This window comes from Calonectris borealis, chromosome 7, assembly GCF_964195595.1.
Source record: "Calonectris borealis chromosome 7, bCalBor7.hap1.2, whole genome shotgun sequence".
In the NCBI taxonomy this organism is placed as follows: domain Eukaryota; kingdom Metazoa; phylum Chordata; class Aves; order Procellariiformes; family Procellariidae; genus Calonectris; species Calonectris borealis.
In genome coordinates, this window is record NC_134318.1 from 36,811,579 (window position 1) to 36,824,572 (window position 12,994).

A 12,994-nucleotide genomic window follows, 5' to 3' on the forward strand; every position below is an offset into this window, starting at 1 on the left:
TGAAGGTTGGTGTGGCTCCTTCGTTTCTCTGTACGTGACCATTCCCAAAGCTTGCCACTGTCTCGGGGACACACGCTCACTCATGTGCATTGCTTTTGCAGAACACAGAGCCTGATATTAAACTCTTTTCCTCAGCACATGCAAAACTCCTTTCAGAACCTGAAATTTCTGATCTTTTCCTTATTTAAACTCTATTTAGCATCTAAGGGAGATGTACGTAGCAAGTTGGAACTAAAATGACCTATCTTCCAATGAGGGACCACAGCGTGTAATGGGAAAGGCAAGGGTCTTCCATGGGAACCTGAGTCACAGCCCACTCAAGAAAACATGAAAATATTTTACCAGGTTCTGGATCAACCCAGCATATGGCAAGGAGGTTGAGCACTGGTCCCCGTGTGTGCAGTGTATTTTGACGTGGTCTGTGATATAGATCTGAGGGGCAGCTGAAGTTCTACCACGGCACTGAACCCTGTGGGGGTGATGCTTTCAGGGACTGCTACTGAGCTGGCCAAATCCCCAGATGCCAGCCCTAGTCTGGTTGGGAAATTTGGTGTATGCCAGCTGAAGATTTGGCCCCAGGTCATAAGAGCTGGGAATATGAGGCTTCGGAGCCAGAATAGCTCTTAATGAAAAAAGCCCCTTTAGCCCCTGAGAGGAGGGGACCAAGCAGACCACCCTGCTAATGCCTGCCTTCCGGTACCCTCTGGCAGAGAGCGTTGCTCTCTCATTCAAGTAAGATAAGTAGGGGAGATGAATATCTCCTCACAGGTATTTTCAAGCTAGTTTGACAAACCAGAAAGACAAATCCTTTTGCTCTGTATTTGTACAGCACCTAGCACAGCAAAGTCCTGGTCCATTACTGGAGCTGCCAGGGACTTCTGCGGTACAAATAACAAGTACATAATGCATCTGCGAGAGAGCTCACAAACCTTTCATGTTATTTATGTACTAATCCGAACAGCGTGGGCCAGATTTTGATCTTAGTTATTCTGGAGTAAATGAGATACGGGTTTGGCCTTACATCCATAAGATCTATAGTCAATCAGTGTTTCTAATGTGCTCATCATGGAAATATCTTGGCATTGTGCGGCTGGCCCACTTCAGTGTGACTAGAATAGCAAAGCATTATATTAAGCAAACAGAACAGTTTGATTTATAGATTTGTGGTAAGAATAGTTCAGTTTTCCAGGGTGTTCAATTTAATTAACATTCTCCAGGGAAAAAACTGCTATTGTTTCCCTAACCACATGCCTTCCAATACAAAATAAACTCTTGCTGGTGTGTATGTGCTGCTTAATTATCCTAAATGGTTCCTTTTGAAAGTTGTCTATTGACCTGCTTCTACACTTCACAAGTGGAGCATATCCTGTTCACTCAAGAGTGTGTATCTACCTGCACTTAGCAAGAAAGAGATACCAGATGAATTTTAACACTGCTAAAACAAGAATACAACCTGCTGCACGCAGCATTCCCAAGTGGTATGTGTGAATAAGGCTGCAAGGAAGATTTATGAAGCCAAGTAAATTGCGACAGTACCTGTAACTCCTAATTCCACCCACTGTTAGACTTTTGCAAAAGACTGGGAATAATGTGACAGCGAGGGGCTGTGCCTGGATGCTACTGGAGCGCAAAGCATGAGAGTAGGGGACAGTCTATCTATTTGGCCCACTAGAGACCAAATCCTGCTGCCAATATTCACTCCGAGCTGCTCCATGGGTTCAATGTGCTGGTTTTTAGAGGGGCAAGCTGTGGTAAAAGCAGGTCCCAGGTACTCAGGGGCTCAGGTCACCCCTTGCTCACGGGGCTGTGTAAATCACACTGCCTTTCGCACCAACGCAGTGTCTGACCCGCCGTCTCCATCTTCCAGGCGCTCTAGTTGCTCTTCGAGAGGGCCGGGATTCAGAAGAAGGAGATGGTGGAGCTGTCTTGACTCCATTTATTCCAGCACTTAAGTGGAAACAGAACTGGGCCCAGTGAGCATTGCAGTGTGGGATGACAGGAGGGCGAGTTTTCGTGTAGTTGAGTCAGTAGTGAGAGCTGGCTGTAGCCGGCTCTGACTGAACACAATAAACAATTCCACTTGCAACATACTGTACTATTTAAGGGCTCATAGATGCCAGTGGGAGTTTTGCCTGAATAGCAGGCAAAGAGCAGGTCCTTATTCTCTATCATGTCTCATGAAATATCACAGCCCCACATGTGTTGCAGAGGCAGATAATGAAGCGGCGGTGATAAGAGGGAGTCGGGGAGAGGCGAGCGGTGCGGCGGGGCAGTGCCACTGCCTCCCCGCTGCTGGAGTGCCGGCCTCCCTCCGGCTGGCGAGTTCCCATCCGTGCTGGAGCCGTCTGGAAGATGCTCTACGGACGGCATTGCGTGGGCCAGGGAAACTACGCAATTAGGCCCTAGAAACTATGGATTAACTCTGTAAAGTAAATGACATGATTACAACGATTCCCTTTAGATTTAACATCTATTCATCTCTGCCACTGTCTCCCCATTATTTTTGCTTTCCGATGACACCATCCCATTTTTTTTCTCCTTTTGTGTAAAAAAAGAAGTCCAAATTTTAGGGAAAGATTAGAAATATTTTTCTCTGCTGTGCAATGTGCAAGCAATTTATTGAATGGTCTCAGAAGACAAGCTAAGTCGCTCTCCTCCTGCAGTACTGGTGATTCAAACATAAAGCAACAGGTTAAAATATATTCATATGCTCATTCATAAGATATTAAAAAATAAAACTTATCAAAACAAGCAGCAGTTTTCTTCCTAATATTTTTGTATATAGTTTTCATAAATGTGGAGGAAGCTTTTCTGAGAAGCATATTTTAAACACATCTAAATTATATTGAGAGTCAAGGCCCAATTTGGTAACAAGCTGTGAGACATCAAGGGTTCTTTTAATGAAGAATTCACGCTGGAAAAATGTATGTCACAAGACATATGAATAGATGCCTCCATGATTACTAACCCTTTGCTCCCCGTGCATTGATTTATGGTTAAATGCACATCCACAGAAAGTGATTCAGACGAAGTCCTTGACTCCAAATAGCCATTTGGGTCTCTTCGCTAGTACACAGTGCTCCGAAACAAAGCGGCATCAGCAAAGATGCCTGAGGTTTGATTTGAATTTTGCTCTAGTTGACTGATACTATTTATACCCCGGGCTAATCAGAACCAGGGCTGTTTCATCATACTAAATGTCAGGAAAAATATATCATGTGCATCAAGGGAGAAATCTTGGCCCCACTGAAGTCAATGGCAAAACTCCCATTGATTTCATTGGGGCCAGGATTTCACCCTGAATAAAAACTCATGTTTTATACACAGTTTAAATGGCAATGGGTTTATCTGTGAGTGTTTTTAAGAATTGTTTTGGAGAAAAATATATTACTGAAATGCAATTACGTATTTATTCAGCCTCTACAGAGCGATTGATGTTTTCACGAGCAGTGCAAAGACATTTAAGTGGAGTACCTCAAGGCTGAATACGTGTGATATGCAATTGGGCGACTATTAGAAGACGTAACTGAATGCGATTCGATGTCTTCAAACACAATTTCACTAATAAGCTCCTGGGTTTGCATCTGGATGATCCAAATGTGAATATTTTTCCTTCTGGATGACGTAATAGCTCACCAGGACTCCAGTGCAACGGATGTAACATATTTGATTTGATGAGCCTGTTGGACATGAGAAGGAGCTTTCAGTTGTCTCTCTGTCTTGCTCCCACACTAATTGAACACAGCCCCATGGCCTGCCAAGGCTTGCCGGGCTTGAGCAGCCGTGGAGAAGACTTGCTGTCTTTGGTACTGTCCCCAGCACAGGAGGTGGACAGAGTGTCGCTGCAGGCTTTGAGCATCGTCAGAAGGGTTTGGGGAAGCCCTCAGCTCCAACCTTCTTTAACTTTTAAATCAAAGGGTTCTTGTCTTTCCTTATTAGCATCATAAATGAGCAAAGTGTCAGGATTTATAAGCTTCCATATTTGTAGAAGTCACATTCTGCTGACACAATTCACAAGCAGAAAAATAGGCTGGTTTTCACTGGCTAATTAGTTCATGGTGCATATTTCTTCAGCTGTGTCTTAATACTTCGAAAAGTATCATGGAATCAAGAAACTAGCTTTGCGTTTCAGTCAAAAAAAGAGCCAGTGGAAAAAAACCCCTATGTGAACAACATTCAGTGATTGGAAAGCACCACGTCCCCACTTAAAAGTGCTTTGAAAAGATGTGATGTAGTCAACGAATCTCACTTCTTCTAACCAAAACCATAAATCTGGTGTACAAAATGTTCCCCATTTTGACCGGATCTATTCAAGCTGATTAATTTTTCACAATTTTTTTCTGAAAACCACACTGTGGCATCGCTTCAGCATTAACTGCCCATCTTGCACAGACACCATCGGTTCCTGAAATACTTAGGTTTCCTGTGAATTTACAATGGGTCCCTTCCAAGTATTCACTTAGTCTGATCTTGTTTAAATTATGTGAATGGACAAAATTATAGCCTTTGATGCTATGTTGCGAAAACATTTAATCTATTTTGGTTTTAGCTTTCCTTTGACTGGTACAAGAAACAAAGCATGGGAAAATCAGCAAATCATGACTTATGGGTGAGTGGCTAGTCACATTTGGAGCTAATTTGTTTTCCAAACATTTATACTTCCTAAGAAACAATTTCTCCAAAAGAATAGCTCCTGGAAGTGGGTACAGTACTGGTCAGAGAAGAGGAAAACATGACATTTGATGTAGTCACTCCGATTAAGGTCCTGTCCAATTAGGTTTAACAAGACAGGGTTAGAGAACCATCCTAAAATATACCGAGCAGAGGAAAATATTAAAGAACAAAGAAGCCCCTGGTCTCAAAGGATCAGGCAAAAGAATTTCAAACCATCTTGATGAATCAGTATAACCACAGCTTGATGGAGAGACAAAAATGGGATAACTCTGGCTCTGAGGATTGGCGTTGAGATTAAAAAAGCAAACAAAAAATAAATCCTTTCACTTCTAGACCACTAACTTGACTCCATAAACCAGTTAGTGATGATCATCTGATAGTTATTGAACATGTCCTCTCTGGATCAAACTGGTGGTCTCAATACTAGCTTTAGGAGGTATATGACAGTATTCAAACAAAACAACAATTTTCTGCTTGGCATTATTGTTGGCCATCTCCATAGGAAGGCCAACAGACTGATGGAGCAAGCAAATGATAACGGTAAAAAACCCCAACAATAGTTAATGTTATTTATAATTATTAATTCACAAGAGGAAATTATACAATTGTGCAAGGATGGCAGCAATTATACAGCCAAATGGGATTCCTGTAAAGCAGGGCTGAGATGCGGGATGCAAGCTGTGGTTAGATTAGAAAAGCATCTGTGGCCACTGCTAACTTGGCTAACAGAGCCGGGATCGAACGAGGGTTGTTAGTCCTTTAGAGCTAAAAGCACCAGCTACTATCACATGTGCCAAAAGAGTCCTACCTTTGTAGCCAGGGGCTGCAGCAGCTCCCACCCTGCCTGGAGATGCGCTGTGGTGGGGATGACCGGTGACACATGCTCACCCATGGGTTGCATCCTTCCTTCTGGCAATTCAAATCCCTTTTGTGTGATGACTCCTCCAGAGGACGACACAACAGGTAGGAATCCGGTGTCTTTCCCAGGCAAAAGCGTGAGTTGCGCTAAGGCTGAGCAAACACCGAGTAGCAGGCAGCGGTCACATCTCTCCTCTGCCCTGGCCCTGACAGGGACTGATAACACACCCTCACCAGTGAGCTACTTTTGCACCAGGTCTGCCTTTGCTTTCCTGTCTTCTCTGGACGGGCAGAACTAAACCATCACAAAGTCCATCACTCCTAACTCCCTTGTGGTCACTTCACCAATGTTTAAAAAGAGGATTGTCACCAAATCCGTGGTAAGGGTTGGAACATAACACTTCATCATTCCTATGTTGGCCCTAAGGTGGTAATTTAAATGAGTTTTGTATTCTGTGCTGATTTATGGTGGCTAAATTAATGTAATAAAACTTCCCAGGCCCTTTTCATGTGTATTATTGATAAAAACACTCACTAAAAGAAATGTGAAAATCCATCTTTGTGAGCTTTAATACTTGATGGTGGCATCTGTTTTTCATTTAACAAGATGACTGAAATGAATGTAACTACAAAAAACTCAAACAGCCAAATGTGTACATATCATTGCGCAAAAACAGCGATTTCATCACTCACTGATAATCAGCCCTGATTTATTTGAACAGACTTCGAGGGTCTGACTTCACTTCTCACCCAGGGCTTGAGTTCAGCAGGAGTTTTCCTGAGGCAGGGTCTTCAAGATCTGACCCAGACATATCCATTTGCAACAACATCCACTTGTACATCGTAATAGCAGAGTGAATCAGAAGAATTTAAGTTTCCATTCAGTCACCGTCTTCTGTGCTTTCACATACCTTTAGGACATTTACTGAGTACGAATATCTTTTGCACTATCTTATGACAAAATGGCCTGTTTATGGAATACCAACATTTATGGATATGGAAAAACTACCTTTTATCATACATCATGTGTAAAGATCACATAAAAGATTAAAGAATGAAGATATCTGAAAACAAGAGTGTGTGCAGTGCATTATTCAGCACCACAGAAATACAGCGTGCAGGAAAAGAGGAGAGCCTCTGGAGATTGGCTTGATCGTTAGTATCGCTAAGAACACTTGATGCTGCAGCTGGCTGGCTGGGTGTTTGTGGTCAGGAAGGACTTACAAGAGGTGCTGCACGTACTACATACTGCACATAGCCCTGTATGTGAATTCATCACCAACACACAAATAGGACAGCACAAGTGTAAGGTAAATAATGTCTCTCTGTGCATGGTGGTGGAATGCTTACAGTTCAATAAAAAGCAAATCCAGCTGGTTACCTCCCCAGATACAGAGATTCACAGAAAAAGCACTGGTGCAGCTCTGCTGTGCCAGGTAGGGATCAGATTTAAAGCATGGGCAGGTAAGGGCAAGGCAAATATGGCTGCTACCCCTTTTTTCCTGGCGCAGCACTCCAGGTATGCTATAGCTTGAGCTGGGACTTTGCTATTGCATTGATTTCCCTTTGCTCTCCTGCACTGTCATTGAAATTTCCTGTAGAGTAGTGGGAGACATCAGCAACTTTCCAGCATAAACCCACCTAAATGCCCAACAACATGGGCTGAATGCTTTCTTGGAACACCTTCTTGGTGTAATTTGCACAAAATTGTGCTGACTTTGTACTCATGAATAATGGGACAACCATAACAGTGCAAGCAGGACAAACTTCATGCCAAATTCATCAGTCAGGCAATGGCAGTAACATCATCTGTGGGTGCCGCAGTGACAGCTCTTCATCATCTCAAAACAGGGCTAGGCAGCCTGGGCCAATGACTACGACATTCGGTTAGGATGTGCCCCTCAGTGATTCCCCAGCTATTCCAGCAACTTTTCCTAAAGATGTTTCTTTCCCGTTCTGCTTAACGTGCAAAATCACAGATATATGGCTGTGGAACATAATAGGGCCAGATCCTTAGGAATTTTGGACCTGCAGCCTTCAATGAGCCTTGGGGGAGTTATCCAGGCTCAGAAGACATCCATCAGGTCCTTACCCCAAACAAATCCTCCACCATCTGCTTCATTCCACACCCTCTGAAGCCAGTGGGAGTCCCACCAGATAATTCAATAGAAATTGGCCCAGGACTCACCTAAAAGCGCACCTGTTCCTTACCGCATAAAGTGATAAGCTGCAAAGGTTTGATTTTTAATTGGACACTTAATACCAGCTTTGGCAGGTGATTAAACTGTGATTTACTTCCAAGGGAGATAAGAAGTAAATTTCTAAGGAATTCTGGATAGGTGGTTTAACAACACGGTAATTATACAGAGACATTTTTGGAAGAACTGGGCAAGTTAAGGGAGAATCAGACATAAATAAGGGAGTTATTTTTCTTCCTACACTCAGAAGACTACAGGAGATTAGAAAATGACAAAAAAATTAGAGCAGTGTTTAAGTAGTTAGAAAATAAGAGATTTTGAGTGAACATAAAAATTGCCTAGCAAATGTTTAATAAGAAGCCAACAAGGAATGTATTTCCACTCCAACTGAAATAGAAGTGGCCAGTGCTATCAGAACATCATCAAACAATACAGCTTAACTATCTCCCACGGGTAAAATAAAGAGGCATGAAGTAGGGACTTGTCAGTCATTGAGACCTTTATTAATAACAACCGAGTTTAAAGAGCGTGGGTTCTAGTACTTGCAAACAGGAAGCTGCAGCCCTCCAATAAGAAAGCAAACATTTCATTGCATATAAAGCACAATTATAATTCAGAGGGGAAAAAAAAGAAATTTTTGGAAAAACAAATTAAACTAGATGACTGCAATGAGATCTGGGACACTAATGAAGCATTTTTACATTTTGCATAATAAAATTATAATATTCTGAAGTATTGTATTAGAATTGTCTAACTGGTATTGGGACAAGTATGCAATGGGGAAAGAGAATGACAGTTCAGACTGGTCAAAGAACGGGTTTCATCTGCCACACTTCCCTGGCTTCACAACAAGTTTTTTGGTATTTTGCAAAGACAAATTAAATTCATTTTTCAACTGTATGCTTCTGTTTGACTGAGGGAGATTATTTTAGGCCTCCTTGTGTTGATGTCAACCATAGTCCTCTATGCAGAAGACATTTTAAGTACTTGGGTTTGGATAACTCTGTGAAGACAAGGTGGGGAGCAGAATCGTTTCTCCTCAGCATCCAGACATGGACTGTATGTACTGGTTTGGGCATACGTAAAAGTGGATGAATGTGGCCACTGTTTTGGGTAGACTACCCCCACTGAACCTTCCTTTTGCTCTAGTTTGTTTGTGTTTCCACAAATCCAACAGGAAAGATCTACTCTGGTGGATAGTTCTGCTTCTGCTCCTTCAGCACTGTATGCCAGCTGAGAACGGAAGGCAGTGGTCTTGAGCCCATCGTCTCAACCACCTCTGGTACGTGTGTGTTACATCGGAGCTCACAGGCCGAATAAAGTGTCTTGTCAGTCTGTGACACCCCGCTACCACTTCAAGCAATTCCTTTGTCACCCTGTGGTCTGACAGATTTACTCGTAACTGGATCATTTCTACCGTGGTTTTCGCAATCCATTGCTAACACGGGTGTTCACTGGGGCTACAAAGACAGAGAGTCTCAGATACAATTCAGAGGGGTTTTGTACCTGTCTCCTGGTAGTTCTATTTTTCTTCTGAAAAATAAATATTTCTTCTTTGTCCTTTCCTTGGGAATACTAAAAAGAAAAGAGCAGCATCCTGTATGTGTTGTGTAACTGGGTCAAATCTGTAGTAATTATATAATAATGGCTTGGAAAGGCAGTATTTCAGGACAAGGTGTTTCAAGGCAACAACTTCAGTCGTAAGAATGACAATGGTATTTATTGCAGGAAATCCCTTGCAAGAAAAATATCTGCCTATTACAGACAGCAATAAAGTAAAAATTTTGCCTTAAGCATATTTCTTCCTAAGGCAATCAGTAAATATCTGAGCTGCAGAAGCATTAAAATACCTGTAACTAGTAAGAATTTACAGTTCTACAAAAACACTGTCAACAATGTGTATAGGTGCTTTAGAGATAAGTAGGTATTTACCAAAGATTTATGGATTATGGTATTTTCTGACATCATAAAATGTGGGGAATCTGAGTGCACGACTATTTGACTGGTCAGCAAAAGACTCTTCTTAGACTATTAGGCTGTGCCATACATCATTCCTAAGGTTATTTCCTTGAAAGGTCTTGGAAGAGGTGTTGCATATCGCAAATAGCCTATGACCTCAGAAGTCAGACTGGGAGCACCTTTTACTCCATTAGCAGTTGAAGTTAATGCCATTTATTTTTTTCAAAACAAAGTAATTATCTTGAGGTTTGAAATATTTTTTCCCGATTGAAGCCATGACCTCAACATTATGATAATGTTGGTGTTGGTAATCAACCTTATTTCTGAAATTAATGATTCATCATGCACTCATTATATGTGATTTTCTTGTGCATTGGTACAACACATTAAAAGCAAATGCGGTTACATATACTCATTTAAAATGATTTGAAGGGAAAATCAGCCACACTCATCTGCTGATTTCATGCAGTGTGCTTCTGCTGTTCACCGACCTTGCTGAAGTCAGGATTTTACCTCTAAATTTCATAGCTATTTACAGTGATATTAAATGGGACACACGAGGGACACTGGTATTGTGGAGCTCGTTAGCTGCTTTTATATATTGCATTGCCCTGAAAGCACTTTAGACTCAATGGCCCAAGATCAGAAAGGCCATAAATAGCAGTGGAAATTATATAGATTAAGTACAGTAAGGTAATTGGGACCTGTATCTCTGGAGGTGATCTATCCATTTGTAAGTTCTTCTGTGTTGCCCCCTGCTCCCTCTCCTTTCCCCTTCTCCTTCCCAAAGGACCTGGCCCGGCTGTACCTGTCATGTTGCAAAGCTCGAGTGGAAATAGGGACATGGTTTTCCTGGTGGAACCACAACCAGGACAGATTGCCTGGGAGCCTTTCCCTGAGTGGGATGATGGGACAGGGAAGATCAAAAGGGAATGGAAGAGGAAGTTACTGGAGAGACCAATCTGTGTGGAGATTTCAGTGTGGTTTCTCTCTTCTTTTCATGGAAAAGGATGTCAGGAGCAAAAGCAATGTCTTCCTTGCTGGAAAACATCTGAAAAACGAAGCAGCAGAGAAACCAATCGGCACAGAGGACTTGCAGCAGCCAACGAGAATGGAGCGATTTGCATATCCAGAGTGAAGCTGCTGGGGAAGAGCTGCAAAGGGATTATGCAAATCCCTGATTGGGTGAGCGGTGGCTGATTGCCAGAGCAGGGGGATGCACACACTGCTCTGTACCTGGGCAATGATTATGCAAATTACACACCCACAGCCAGAGTGCAATTAGCTAAATGAGAAAAACTGTGGTTATGCATCAGTAAATGTGCACTGTTCAGCACTCAGACGATCATACCTCACTCTGGTACGGAGTAAACATGAGCGTACGTCTGCCATCTCTTGCACAGCTCCGCCGGATCTCTCTAATGTTTGGCTCCTGGGGTGGCAACCAAACATCCCTATCAAGTAGAAGTAAATGTTTGGATGGCCATTTTCATTTACTGTGAGTCTGACATCAAAGGGATAAGAAAATGGAAGCTCAGATGAAAATTTCTCCATGTTGCCTGCAGTTTTCTGATCACAGGGAAATTCTACTGGTTGTCAAAGAAAGGATGCACCTGCATAGCGGATGGGCTCAACCCCTAACTTTGCACTGCGCATGGGAAAGATCTGGAGGGATGGGAGATGTAATTAAAATGTCTGATTTTTAATATTTATTCTGTGCTTTTTTAGGGGTTCAATGACATCTAGGTTTGTAAGAAGGTAAAGACATTGCCCTGACATACTTACAATCAAAGTTTAATACTCAGAAGTTTCTTTTCATTCTTTTTTTATTCCAGTGTGTACAATTATGTGCCTATATGTGTGCAATCCAGCATCAGTTTTCAAATCCAGCATAATAATATCTCACTAACTATAATTTAATTTTGCTCTGAACAGTCTTTAATGTTTTCAGGAGCTTCTCACAAAAGGAATCTCATTCCCATGGACACCTAAGCCTGAAACACCTCTATAATTCTTACTGCAGAATGTTGGAAAGACATGAGTCAGAAATCCTGGAAAATACACTAATTATATTGTACAACTAATTGCAGGGTGGTATTACCACTCTGCAGTTTCCATAGCTTACTGGCAGATGGGTGATTCAGATTCCAAGGTGATGGGGCCAGTTTCAAAACAGAATATAACTGAGGAATAGCTGGACATATTGGAAGAAATGGAGAAAATTGTCCATCTCATACTGTGGCACAATATAAAATCTCACTGAACTCGTTGGCAATGGGTTCAAATACGTGGTGACAGCCGTTCAGTCATACGGAACAGTTCATCAGAACGTCAGGACTATAAGCCAATTTCCTAGTAAGGCCCATGCCAGTGAGGAAAAGAGTAAAAAAACCTCATGAAGTTTTCCCCACTGAATTTTCTCCCTAATTATTCCCCTGGGTGGGCAGAATCCGCTTCTGTATGTAACAGGTTATTGGCGATATCGACAAATGTTGTTAGTCCTGGGGGACCAATTAATTTTAACAGAGGCTCCACTGAAGATCAAGGAACGAGGCCAAATATTATTCCAGTGAAAATCAGTGAGCGATTACATCTGGGAAAAAGAAAGGGGAAATATATAAACATATGAGGCAGAAAGGGAAGCTTAAGCGTGGTCTGCAGGCAGGACTGTGCACAAGCCCGGCTGGAGGAAGCCCAGGGTTCGTTAGTCCCTCCGCTCATGAGCCAATTAGTTTGTTTTGCCGTATTTACTCTCAAAATCAGCTGCCCATTGCCAAAAGATGGATTTTGGAAACACAAGGGTAAGATGCGGGCAGTTATTCCCAGTTGCCACAGGGTACGGTTAGCGATACAACACAGGGAGCTGTGGAGAGTAAAAGCTTACAGGAGATGTTTTCTGATTAATGCTCCTCTTGCTTTTAATAAGCTAAGAAACCTTTGAAGAATGGTAAACTACAATGATTGATAACTCCTAGAATATTTCTAGCCCACTTTTGTGGAGGTATAGAACAAACACTGCTTAAATAACTTGCATTTGGCACGACAGTTATTCTGTAAAGAAGGGAGATTTGAAGAGAAATGGGTATGAGTTGCATTTCATTTGTGAATTCACTTCCCAAAGAAGTTGTCACCTCAAATGTTATACAAACACATGCACGCATACATAAACATGTATCTATTGATACCAGAGTTGGTTAAAATGTTTTGCTTTTCTGAAACCCTCAGTGAGATTTTCCGCAGACATTTTAAATTTTTAATTAAATAGTTAATTCTCTCTTTTTTTTTTATTTGCTGATGTCTTTTTC